This window comes from Plectropomus leopardus, chromosome 19 (genome assembly GCF_026936395.1).
Source record: "Plectropomus leopardus strain MGB_pleo_1.0 chromosome 19, ASM2693639v1, whole genome shotgun sequence".
NCBI classification, from domain to species: domain Eukaryota; kingdom Metazoa; phylum Chordata; class Actinopteri; order Perciformes; family Serranidae; genus Plectropomus; species Plectropomus leopardus.
In genome coordinates, this window is record NC_142194.1 from 19,869,089 (window position 1) to 19,883,334 (window position 14,246).

At 40.4% G+C, this 14,246-nt stretch overlaps 1 long non-coding RNA gene across 1 annotated transcript in view; it reads left to right on the plus strand.

Annotated features, from left to right (window-relative positions):
• The first annotated feature begins 395 nt into the window (after positions 1-395).
• LOC148186349 (uncharacterized) overlaps positions 396-14,246 on the plus strand; it is a 30,818-nt gene continuing 16,967 nt past the window's right edge. The window contains exons 1-2 of the long non-coding RNA XR_015774918.1: positions 396-521; positions 714-811. This is a non-coding gene — a long non-coding RNA (uncharacterized LOC148186349). The remainder of the gene's footprint in view (positions 522-713; positions 812-14,246) is intronic.

A 14,246-nucleotide genomic window follows, 5' to 3' on the forward strand; every position in this document is an offset into this window, starting at 1 on the left:
TTTATTTACTGGTGCACTTTATGTTGTAGAACAAAAGGTGAAAGTCTCTTAAGCTAGTGTTAACCACAAACCTTATTTATATCTAATTGAAAACCCATTTGAAAAGCCCATTGACTTTGAGGTACTAAAATGCTAATTCAAGGACTATTCTAAGGACCCACGACTGATAGGGGCCAAAAAAAAGAGAATATTTTTCGATAGAAAACTATCGAGCTATAATCATTAACAGACGTTTGTACTTGATTTAATGTGCTCACTAATACACAAGGTTTCTTTTTCTTTTCTTGATTTTGGCAAAAAGTAAACATCCATAGAGCCTCTGTTTTGCCCCCCCCTGTTTTCATGAAATGGTTCGTTCCTGTCCGGGCACCTGGCGCATACGGTAATTTGCTAACAAAGCGGCCTGTAGCTGGAGCTCATACTTACAGCATCCCTAAGGAAAGTGTGCCTACCAAAACCTAAAAAAGACAGGAGAGAGAAAAGAGAGTGACGGCGTGTCACCCAGTTCTTCACAAAGACAGGTGGGTCACCGTGAGTGGTGGAAATTAACCCGTTTAGGCCATAGTGAAATAAGCTAAGTTTGCTCCCTTAATGTTAGCTAATAGCTTCACAGAAAATACCGTGTGTTGATATTTAGTTCCTCCTTTAACCGTCGTTATAGCCAAACTTTTGGGGAATTATCATATTTAATCAGCTGTTCCTGTCCTTGACAGGTATCAGGCCAAAGGACAGATGCAGCTTTGTCCTCAGCAGCCCTGTGTCCCCAAACACAGGAGTGATCCGGCAGCCTGACTCCCGTCTGAAGAGGGAGGTGAGCAGCACTCTGTCAAACCACATGTCAGCTTATAGAAACAGTAGCTTCGGTTATGATGTTATTTACAGTGGTAGAAGAAGTAATCAAATTTTTATACTCAAGTAAAAGTATAAATTGGCTCCCACAGTCAGTAAAAATACTTCATTAGAAGAAGAAGTCCTGGATTAAAAATGTTACTTATGTAAAAGTTCATAAGTATTATCAGCAATATGTACTTAAAGTATTAGAGGCAAAAATATCATAGCTATACAATTATTATTTCTGTGATCATAACACGAGCTCCTTAGGTTAATTGCTTCATAGCTTAATATTTTTAATAGAGCTGCCCCTCTGTTGGCAGCTATGAGAAGATCATTTGTCACCTTGAGAGCTAAACCTAAAGCTCTAAAACCAGTCAGGAATTTCTCAAAGATGTTGTTATCGTACATAAACTCTAAAAGTTGGATAGAAACCACTTTTTCTAAAACTTTTGATAAAAATTGCAGTGTAAAAATTGGCCTAAAATTGTTGAGAACAGAGGGATCAATGTTAGATTTCTTTGAAAGAGGTCGGACCACAGCACATCTAAAAGAAAATGGGAAAATCCCTTCTGCTAAAGAGCTACTAATAATCAATAAAATAACTGTGTCAATAACTTCTTTGAAAAATTGAGTGGGGAAAAAATCAAGACTGCACATAGTTGGTTTCATGGTGGGTAAGATATCAAATAAAAGACATAAGGAAATGGGTTTAAAATTGCTAAAATAATTCTGAATGTCCCAGCTAACAAGTAAAACACAATCTGATGGGGGTAGTTTATTGCCTTATTTTATTGACCCTATTGACAAAAAATCTCACACATCTCTTGTGAGGCATCGGTAAAAGTATTTTTTCATTGCGTACGTATAAACCTGTTGGGTTTTCTTTTTCATTTTCACTCCATTCTCCTATATTCTCTCTGTAATGTTTGGGTGGATTTATTTAAGCAGACCAGCTCCTCTGTGTTAAAATTTGGGCTAAAAGCAGTTAAAGAGGCAACAGTAAAAAGCTCAGAAAACTTTGTAGAGGCCATAGAGTTAAAAATCCGAGGGCAGACTGGAGTGCTATGGTTAAAAAGGAAGTTGGGATAAAACCAAATTGAATAACACCGCTTTGTGATCAGACACACTGATATCCTTAGTTTCAAAGTTATCTGGAGCGCTGTCTTAGATATCCTCTGTTAACTGTGTGTATTTCAGTTTGCTGTCACAGTCCGCACACAAAGTCATCATCGCTGGATTCAGTCGAGAAGTAACTCATAAAACAGCACCATCGTAAAACTGGGAAACTAAAAACAACAATTTCAAAGTAATCTCACAATCGATAAAAGAATGCTGTTAAAAACGGGCTTTGCCGAGCAGAGTTCTGTTAACGTGGCGCTCTTACGTACCTGCTTCAGCGGGAGAAAAGTCTTTAAAACAAGTTAAAATCCACGTCAGATGACTAAAATTCATTATCCAGTTAAAAGTCACTGATGTGTCGTGCTACCACATTTTCTTCACTAGTTCTGGCGGATGCGATAACCACTGAAAATCAAACCTGTTCCGAAAACTTAAGTGACGGACGAAAGTTTCGAGGTCAGTGTGCAAGCATGACACAACATGAGGTTGAATTTATTTTTAGATGAGTTTCAAAAGAAAAAAATTGCCTCAAGTGTCAAGTAAACGTAATGGAGTAAAAAAGTACAATGCTGCAAAGGTAGAGTCATTTAAAGTTTTGAATGGGTCGACTGAGTTCTGGAAGTTGAGTTGCAGTATTTGCGCGGCGTTTGCATGGCATGTAGCGGTGGGGCACAATGTAAAATCTTTTCATGGAGCCTAAAATCTCTGGCGGCGCCCCCGGGCCCTATCACAAGATTTCCCTGTAAAAGGCGGTAATGAGTAAGGATAGATGTTATAAGTGACACTGAGAGCGCTCAGGGCGATGTTCTGCATATATGGGTGCATTTCCTGTTTGTGATCACAAGTTAGAGACTCTCTTCTCTGATTTCTGGCTTTGAGAGAGGAGCTCATGTTCACAAATATTGGTAGAATATTGGCCATGGAAATAACATTGAAATTTTTAATTTAGGTGGTGTTTCCCTTTAAGACCGGCCCCTCCTCAGCCCTTTTTTTTTCTGTACCAGCGTATCTCTCTCTGCTGTACTTGTCAATACAGGAAAGGTTGACTCACATTTTTTTCTGAATAACTTTGCTAATGGTCCTTGGCCGTAGATTGAAATCACAGACGCATACACACATTCACGCTCTTTGTCCAGCTGTGTGTGCATGTGTGTGTTTGCTTTCCTTTTGTATTCTTCGTTTAGCTGTTTCGGCAGTTTAACTTGTTATTACAAAGATATGAAACAGTATGCTTGGGAGTGCGACCACACACACACACACACTCATGCACACACACATGCTCCCATTCTGCTCACTGTTGGTCTTTTACATCCTCCTCATTGGCCCCTCAATCAACCAACGCCTTTAAAACACACAGACATTAAGTGCAGTCTTTGACTGCTTATCAGCAGGTTTGCATTGGGCTTATCTGGATGACATTGTTAAACTACTTTACCCAGAATGCTGTGGGAGATAGGGGCACAATAGGAGGCTGGGGGTGCCCTCTGGGTTAATGAGAGAGGGCTTTCACGTTGTGAGAGCAAACATGCTGCGAGCTGATGTGTGTCTGTGTGAGTATGTGTGTGTGTGTGAAGGGTCAAGGTGTCAGTGGAAGGTGTGGCAGATTTTTATTATATTTCTTTAGTTTTTTGGGGTTGGGGGCTGGTATAAGGGAGCAAAGACACCACATCTGAAGCATGTTACCAGTCCAGAGGAACCTAGATGCGATACATCGTGAGCTGCCCAATCAGTGGTCTGTATGCATGTGTGTGTGTTATGATGTGCTTGCGTGTGCGTTGGGGGTGGGGTGTCCAATTCAGTGAAAGCCCCCCATTTAGATATAGCCTGAGCATGTCGCTGAAGTGAATGAATGGCTGTCAGCTGCAGCAGGATGCAGCATGTGTGTATGTAGATTGTGTGTGTGTGTGTGTGTGTGTGTGTGTGTGTGTGTGTGTGCGTGTGTGTGTGTGCGCGCGCGCATGCGTGTGCTGGGGTGTATTCAGGTCACTTAGAGTGGGAGTAAGGAGATCAGCGGTCTTCTCTCTCACCTCATCCATCGTTCATATGAGCCTCTGCGAGCTCACCACTGGTATCCATCTTACTATCTGTGTGTGTGTGTGTGTGTGTGTGTGTGTGTGTGTGTGTGTGTGTGTGTGTGACATTGTAGATATCCGTATAGCCAATCTGACTCATTGGTAGTTGTGCAACGTATTCTGTGGCAACAGATGGTGGGCTTACATAAATCATGGATTCTTGGCAGTGAGGAAGTCATGTCCATGTTCTCCTACATTACAACACCAACAAACCTGCACTCTTCTTTATATTTCACCCCAATTTTATGACTTGTTTCACTTTCTGGTCCATTTCACAGAATAAAGAAAGAAAGGGATGTAGTTGACTATATTTCTCACGGATCAGTGGCCATATGTAGATACCAGGGCAACATTTTCAGCTCCACAATGGAGCAGTTTCACTAATCTGAGACATCAATAGTATATGTAAGGATTCAGTGTTCTCAAAGAGCTTTTTAAACTCTCCTTTTTTATACCAACTATATGGTATCTGATATTTTGAGCACAAAATTTTGTGAAAATTAAAAAAATAAAGGGGAGTTAATTTATTTTTAATTGACAACTACAATTAGTTATGCATTTACTTTACTCTTTCAACCACATTTCACGGGTTTTATTTGAATGTGTGTCTTTAATTTAATTGATTTACATTAAATATAATGATATGAATTTTCTGTCTTTTCACTTAATATAGACAGGGTTCCCACAGTCTTGAAAAACCTGGAACAGTCATGGAATTTCACAATCACATGTTCCAGGCCTGAAAAAAGTCATGGAATTAGTAAAAATCATTGAAAGTTTTAGAAAAGTCATGGGATTTTGTTGTATGCAATGAAATTGTTACAGTGATTTTTCCATGGATAACCTTCCACATAATGTAACATCACGGCAAATGTATTTTCTGGAGCTGTCGATGTAACATAGCTACAATATGCCTTGATGTATGTTTTTTTTAAAATTTTACTCCTTGTGTTTACGCCCCCGTCTTTGTGTATGCACGCTAGCTGAAATTATGTTGAAAAACGCCAGGCAAGGGGAAGAAAAAAATTAGGGGTCCTTGAAAATCATGGAGAAGTTTAAAATGTTGTCCATGAAAATATGAGGGAACCAGTATAGATGCTTTGTAGACAAATACTCAAAAGAAAAATCCTTTTAAAAATCCCTATTTTTTCATGTGAACGAAACAGGTCGGCGACAGAACAAAATTGTTTTTTAACTTCATTTAAATATTTGCCAACGTGAGAATATTTAAAAAATGCAAAAAAAAAAAATATTCTAAGTTAAGAACGTATTATATGTTTAGAATCAGATTTTTCCCCATTTACCTGTGTTGTGCTTTGTCGTATGAAGAAAGGGAAAACACGGCACAAAGAGTAAAAAGAAGAGAAGGTAAAAAGAAGCTGAACAGTAAAGAGCAGAAAGGGATAAAGAGGAGCAGAGGGGATGGAGGAAGAGCAGGACGTGTGTGTTTTATAGCAGGAATGCTGCCTCGGGGGTCATCCGGGGTCAAACTCTCCGTAACCTCCTAATCCACAAGATTTTAACATGAAACTACAGAAAAACCACCGTGATTTCCTCTCCTTTATGCAGGCAAGACACACACACACACACAGACAGACATACGCACACTCACACACATCAGGTTGTGCATTGCTCTGAGCAGCTCTGGTGGTTATCGCTGATGCTGGTATTTGATATTTGGAATAGTAGAGGAGTCTTGGCCGGCTAGAGTCTGGCTGCTCCGACGGTCAGAATAGGTCAAACATCCTGTAAAGTCTTAGTGGACACAGCAACCCGAGCCACAGACACCAGATAGCTGCTGTGTGGGAATGTGTGTGCGATATTTATGATACGATCTGGATGCAGGGTGGAATTTATATGTGTGTGTGTGTGTGGGTGTGTGTGGCACTTGATTGCCAAGCTTGCCAACCCTGCCCTAGTGACAGCAGTAGAAAAGATATGCACAGTGTATTTATATAAAACAACCGGTGCAACCCTACACACTCACACTCTCACACTCACCCACCCACCCACACACACACACACACACACACACACACACACACACACACACACACACACACACACACACAAATATCTCATACAGCCCTGTATGTTCTTTCCTCGTGATGAGTTGTCAGCTACACCGCGGGGGTCATCAAAATACTTGTAACTGTACACCTGTCTGGTTGTTCTACGTACAGTAAATTAATGTGAAACCTGAACAGTGTGTCAGTGTTTGAGGATTTATCTCCTCACATGCTTCTGTCGCCGCTTTAAATGGGAATTGACGCAACGTTCGTGATGTTAACGGGCAGACAGTCAGGTTGCATTTCCTTACATTTCATCAGATTTGCTCACATTAAATGAATACTGCACCACTTTCCCGCTGTAACTTTTTACACTGACAGCACCAGGAGCACAGAACTAAGTGCTAAATATCGCCATAAACATGCATTTCACCAATGACAGAAATTAAGTTTTCTTAAGAAAAAGTCTGCTTTGATGCTTAAAGGAATAGTTTGACATTTGGGGAAACGTGCTTTCAGGCAGAGTTAAACGAGAGTTATGGTAACACTGTCATATCTGTCTGTTAAATATGAAACTACAGCCAGAGCCAGAGTTAGCATAACCTAGCCTAAAAACAGGAAACAGAAAAACAGCTAGCCTGTCTCCATCCAAAAGTACCAAACCGGTATCTCTGAACACGTTAACACATTATACCTTCAAACTGAAATGTCAAAATTATATGTTGTACTTTAAATCCCTGGGATAAGTTTGTGCTTGCTAGATATGAAAAAAAAACAACAACTTTATTTACAAAGTGCTTTTTGAAACAAAGTCCAAAATATCAATTAATTTTTACTGTTAATCTGAATTCGGATTTTAAAAAAAAAATCCACTTTTGAGAAAATATTTTGCCAGCCAAGTTGAATTGTTTATAGGATATTTAAAATTTGAGCCTTCTTTTGCTCTTCATATTCTTCTTTACTCTCCTCAGCACGTTGCTGGCATGGCGGCAGCCTCCCTGATTACGTGGTTTACATACGAATTATGGTGCATTACTTTTTGTGTATAATTTCCGGTATAAGTGTGAAGATGTGCGAGAAGAGCCTTCACATGACCAACTACTGACAAAGCAAATAAACGTTTTTCCAAAAACGTTGATTCCAGTCACATGAGAGTGACATTATTTGGTTTTTTTTTTTTTACTTTTATCATTAGTTTTCTCTTTTCATGCTAAAAACCAACTGTAGTGCTGTCCTCACTGGTCTCAATTCACCAATAAACGTTGTGCGATCGGGGAATTTACCCCCCATTTCTGTGTTTCCTGCACAAAACACAGACATGGGGGGTAAATTTCTAATATTACTGATTTACAATAAGCTTTCTCTCCCCAAATGGCTCCCCATGCTGCGTAGCTGGATGAGCTTTCTGCATTTCCCCCAAAATCCAATCCAACCTCTCAGTCACAATTAACCACTGCATTTTCAGCCCAGACGTGACTGGAAAAAAAAATACACGAATAAAAAAAATCGCTCCAAATCATTTTTGATTCCTGTTTTAAAAGTCTAATTACTGTGATGTGGAACACATATTACCTGATGACCTATGTGTTTGGTGAAACGCGGAAGGTAATTTGTGGCCATTTTTTTTTTCTTTACACTTCATGCACACGGCAGATTCATAGCAATTAAGAAAACAGACGACCTCTGCAGTTATTACAAATCACAAGAGGGGCCCAGGTAATACTAGTCCCATATGAACAGGGCTAATGTCAAGACATAGTTACCATGGTAATAAATGGCAGGAAATTAATTAACAATTTAGAGAATAATTGGTAAACAGAGCAATTTCTGCACTGAAAGTAGCCTCAGTAGGCCCGTTGCTCATCTTGAAGACTCAGACTGATAATATAAGACCATGTAAGACACACAAAGAGTAAATGGCGATACGCTGCAAAGACAATCGCCTTCATACAGTGTCTGCTTTATGTTTTCTGTCCAAACGTCTCTGCCTATAGTCCCTAAAGCTGAAAGCTACTCTACACGGTCTGTATGAGTGACGATTCATCAACTGACAGCGATCCTGAGAGATTAAGACGCCACGCTGAGTGAGCAGAGCTGAACCAACACACCAGGAATGTACAGTGCAAAATCAATGGAACAGTTAAGCTTCCTATATATCACACAACCCAAATCAAGACAGGCGGGGGAAATCCTGGTTATATTTTGGTCTTTTGTTATCCGCATTGACTCAGCAAAGTGTGTGTGTATGTGTGTGTTTGCATGAGAAAGGCAGACAGAGGAAGAGGTGGAGGATTATGTGTGGATTACGTGTGTGTGTGTGTGTGTGTGTGTGTGTGTGTGTGTGTGTGTGTGTGTGTGTGTGTGTGTGTGTGGGTGTGTGTGTGTGTGTGTGTGTGTGTGTGTGAGAGAGAGAGAGGAAGCTGTGTGCAGAATTTGTGGCGATGTTCTTGTGGTAGTGAAAGCGCAGGATAGGTGTGTGAGCGAGGCTAAATGTTTAAGATCAGCAGTCATGTTTGTGTGTGTGTGTGTGTGTGTGTGTGTGTGTGTGTGTGTGTGTGTGTGTGTGTGTGTGTGCGCGTGTGCGTGCCTGCCCCTGGCAGCTGTTTGCCCTGCCCAGAGTGGTCTTGGCAGTGTTTCTTTGCTGTAACTGCACCCACATGTTGGCACAGCCTGGCACAACAAGGGCGCTCTCCTCAGGTGCCAGGGGTCTGTGTGTGTGTGTGTGTATGTGCATGTGCGTGTGTGTGTGTGTGTGTTTTTGGCCTGACCACAGACAAATTACCCTCCTTGCAGAACCCCCCCAATAAATTACAAGCATGAACTGAAGGAAGAAAGAAGTTAAACACTAAATATCTGTCAATCTGAGACAGATTGTTTTGCAAGTCACAAGTAAGTCTTAACACTCAAGTCCAGAGTCAAGTCCCAAGTCCTCAACTTTGAGTTCACCATAGTGAGCTCTTTGCCAACTTTAATGCTATTTTAACAACATAGTAATAATATAAATGTATTAAATTAATTCATGCCTTTTAAGAAATTTAGGTTTTGTGCTTAAAACAAGTTTGACTGAATGTAATTAGAGATAAAAAAAAAAAAAATTAATGCTTACACGGACTCTAGTAACATAATAGCATTATAAACCAGTCCTACAACTGAACGAATTTGTTTCAGTCCTGTCTTGTTGTCTTGTAGTCTTGTCGGAGCAGCTGTGGCTCAGGTGGTAGAGCTAGTCGTCCTCTAATCGGAAGGTTGACGGCCCAACGCCTGTCTCCTCCAGTCACCATGCTGAGTCCTCGGGCAAGACATTGAAGCCCAAACTGCTCCCGATGGCTGTTGGATGCGTAGCAGGTGGAAACCTGTACGGTAGCCTCGGCCACCAGTGTGTGAATGTGTGTGTGAATGGGTGAATGTGACTCATAGTGTGAAAGCGCTTTGAGTTGTCAAACGTCTAGAAAAGCGCTGCACAAGTGCAGGTCATATTTCCAGGTTATTTGTATATGATTGATTTTTTTATTGGAAAAAATGTCTCTAACAGTCTCATCCCTTATTGGCTTGAGCGAAGGTATCAAGTATTTTCAAGTCAAAGGGCTCACATCCGAGTAAAGTCTGGAGCCACTGGTGTTAAAATCCAAGTTGAGTTACAAGTTTGTTTGTTTTTTTTTTCAAGTTGAGTCTAAAGTTGTCAAATTTGTGGCTCAAATCTAATCTGGATAATTATGTGCCTTTCTGGGAATGAATAACATGAATATTAGTTGATATTGGAAAATAATTTGGGGTTTTTTTGGGCCAGGGGGAAGATGTGAAGTATTTTCAGGTCAAAAGGCTCAAGTCCAAGTCTATCTCTCTATCTCTCTATCTCTCTATCTCTCTCACTGTCTTTCTGTCTAATGTGTGTTTAAGTGTGTGTTTGTGAGCATGTATATGGTATTACAGCCTCCTCTGTTATTCATGTCACGTCTCTTTTGGCTCAAAGAAAACGTTTCATCTATAATCGTCCCTTCATCTTCCACGGAGGTGTGTGTTCTACTGTGTTTGTATGTGTGTGTGTGTTTGCATAATATGTCTATGGTTCTATAAGTTTGTGTGTCCATTCAAGTACGCCTGCATGTGTGTTGCCTGCACACGCACATCAGAGGCCTTAGTCATGGGCCTCCTCTTAGTGTGTGTGTGTGTGTGGTGTGTGTGTGTCTGTGTGTGTTGAAGTAAGTCAGCCTTTGCGTGCTGATGGCTCTTCACTCTTTCATCTCATCAAGCGTTCATCACTCCGTCCTTCATCAATCACACCATCCAGCAGATCACTCATCAACGGAGGGTCCTGCTTTTAAATGATAAGATCTCTCGGTCCACAGACTCTCTCTGTGTGTTACGCACACACAAACACACGCGCGCGCACACACACACACACACACACACACACACACACACACACACGTACAACGTGGAATGTGATCATAGTGAGTTTCGAAGGTATTCTTGCTAACACAGTTGGAGGCCTCTCGCGTAGCACCTACGCATTATTCCCCCTCCTCATAACACACACACACACACACACACACACACACCCTCCAGCTCACTGTTGGTCACCAGTGTGCGCACACACACACACACACACACACACACACACACACACACACACACACACACTCATACACACACAGTTTCCATGGTGACGGATAGGCAGCCATGCAGAATGAGTGCATAGTCCCTTGGGACATCTCCTTTGTCCATCTTTCCATCGCTCTCCTTTAGTGATGACAAGATGTCTCCTCTCTGTCTCTCTCTCCCTTCGGCCTCTGTTCATTATGCATAATGCATGTGTTTCAATTCATAAGCTAAATTTCATCTGGCCCATCCAGTGTGTTGCAGCACAGGCAGTCTTTGTTCCCAAACTCTTTCCTCCAGATTTGCCCACTGTATTGCTCTAAAGTCTGTTTCAACAAATGCAACTGAGACTTTAATCCCAGCTGAGCCGGCTCGTCCTGTAACCCCGACAGTGTTGCAATAAGTGCAGCTTGAAGCGGTTTGAGTGGCAGCTCCTCATAATGACAGAGTGAGTGCGGTATGGGTGGAAGGAGGGAGGGGGCGAACAGATTGGTTGTCCTGTCAGAGATTCTGAAAAGAGGCCTCGTCACACTATGGTTGTGATTAATGCTAAGGATGATCCCTTCACTTCCTGTGAGTCACCACCAGTCGGCATGTCAGGGCTTTTCTGGGTAAACAGACAACAAGTCCAACCTGGACAACAACCACAGTCCTCAGTGCTCCACTGTGGAAAAGATCTGGCCGAAAAGCAGGGATGTGGTGTTTGTGGTATCCAGCACACGGCCATGGACAGTTGTTCAAGAGAACCTGGGGCATCATGGTGTGAACCCTCCACCAGCCACCATTTTTGGCGTTATATCATGTGACTTTCATTCCAAGACAGGAGTTCATGTGATTCAGCCGACCGTATTTTTTTTTTTTTTTTACACACCTCCCTGGCATTTCACCAGGATATTCGGTTTACGACGGTATTTGTAGATCAAGCTGGGAGTTGTGTTCAAGCTTGAGTTTGCTACGTTCCACAAGCTCTTAGCTTTTCTAGTCTAATAAGCTCACAAAACGTCAGAGAGGAAATATTCTAACTTAACCCTTTGAAGCCTGAAGCAGCAACACTTTTCTTGTGCTGCTTTCAGATGCCTTTCATGAGTATTTAGACGTTTGAACCCTGAGCAAATTGGTGTGATTGCTTTGAAAAACATTGGGAAAAAAAGGCAGTGAGCAACTTGGTAAAAAATATTCAACAAATTGTAAAAAAAAAAAAATAATAATAAAAGCTAGAGCACTCTACCTCATGTTCCGTTAGTAGAGACTGATCTCTGGTAGCGCATGCTGTGCATTACCTTAGGCTGTATATAAAGATAACCCTAACCCAACACCTCCACTTACCCCCACTTTGCAAAAATGAAGCCAAAATATTCTGGAAATGGCTACTGCCATCTTGCGCTGGTGACATAACTGAAGCTAAAATTATGTCATCCATCTTAACCCTTTGAAACCAGAGCAAATTGGCTCAATTTCTCTCAAAAACATGGGAAGAGCAACTTATTAGCGAGAAATTAGTAAAAAAGTTACAAGAAAAATTAGCACAAATAAATAAAAAGAATGAAAGAACATGCAATAAGGAAATATCCTCAAGAAAGTGCTAAAAAATACAAAAATATATATACAATAGTATATTTTTTCTGTAGCATCATTTTGAATGCAAAATCAAGAGAATTGCCAATATATGGACATCTCTACCTTAAAATAATATATATATATTTTTTTTATTTTTATATTTATTTATTTATTTTTTCAGTTTTCTGGCCATTTTTTTGCCAAATTGCTCATTCTGTTTATTCCCCTGGGTTGATAAAAAAATTAAACCAGTTTTCTTAGGTTTCAGAGGTTTAAATACAAATAAAAGGTGTCTGAATGCAGAAAACTGATGTCGGTCCAGGTGTTAAAGGTTTAAAATACAGTCTCTGTGCACTACATACAAAATATCCACAATACAGCATCTCTGAATCTGTTTCATAGAAAGACGAGCATCTGTATTTTTTGATGGTGCTGGTAAAATTATACTGTCAGAATTTCTGAATAACCTTTTAAATCGGAATTCTGCCAAAGTTTAGTTTAAATGTGTTCAACAGTCTCTGGTTAAGTGTGACCAAAAGAGGAAAGGGCCGTGACGCTCTGGGGATTACGTGATTTTTGTCGTGTATTATTCTGCATCTGCTTCATGGAAAGAAAGTGAGAGCGAGAGCGTGGTATCTTAGTTGGTTCGTGCTGGCTCATGCTGTCATCCTGTACTTTTGAAGGCTACTTTGAGCTTAAAAACACAATTTAAGCACTGCAGTCTGGTATTTACATTGATTGGCACCATGTAGGAGTTAATTTCAAACAGTATGGTGTTGTTTGGAGGACTGACGTCTACTGTTCATGTCTGGCCCAATATCATATGTGGCACACACAATGTTAACTTGAAGTTTCTTTTTTATGATGCGCTTGAGGGAATCCACTTTGCTCAAAGGGTTTAGAAGAAATGCACATAACAAATACCCACATTATGTAGCATGTGGGTCTGCAGTACTGGAGCATAATCTCTAGGATGTTCTTTTATGTCTTGGACTTGTTTTGGTTTCATCTCTGAGTCGTTGTTTGGTATATCAGTCTATCATGATTCATTTTAACTTGTGTGAAAATGACTTTTAAATTAGTCATTTGACAATTTTCATGCAGGGATTAATTGAAGGTTCAAAAGTTGTTTAAAGAAAACTGTTGTAGGTTTTAGTCATTTTCAAAGTTTGCATATTTATTTTTTCACGACCTGTTACTTGCCTAAAAAATAATTGCATTGAGGCAAGATTTGATTTGATTTGATTTCACTTTATCGTTCGAAATAATTCTGAAATTTGTCTTGCGTCCCAGAACGTCAGATACAAAAATACAGTCAACACTTAACCAGACAACAAAATTATACAATAATGGCAACAAATCACAACAGAAATTACAAAACGTGGAAGTAGTGCAACATAATACTTAAAATCTATCACATTAAGTGTTGACCTATCACATTCAGACTGCAGGCAAAATCAGCCGCTCATATGTGACTGGTAGGATTTTTCTTGTCATAACAGTATGAACAGCACAAATCACGTGGAACCTGATCTTTTCAGTTCTGGCTGTTCCACTTCCATACAGTTTGTCTCAAATTAAATAAAGCTATGATTTTTGTTTTGCAATGCAACCTCAGTCTGGACAGAATTAATGTGACTTTTACTTCACTCACCGAAACTGAATGTTTTACCAAGAGAAGAGAAAAGATTGTTTTTAAAAGTAGCCCTTGACATCCTGAAATTTTGAATGTTATCTGTTTCAGAGAAGCCGTTCACGTCAAGATCCAACCACTCTTGGCTCCGACTCCACACCCACACACACCTCCGCACAACAGTAGCAGTTATTTTTCCACAAAAAGCCGTAATTAAAAATTAAGCCATCTTTCTCCTCAACCTTGTTATCATCTGCTTGTGTATTTGCTGGCTTCCACTGCGTATCGACTGTAGACTTCAGTGGCCTCCATGTTTACTTCAGTGCGACAGCATGCTGCTCGCGACGTCTTGCTATTGTTCTTTTGCGCATGTTGTTTGGTTCAGGACCAGTTCACACTGGAATCTGATACTGGCCAAATTTT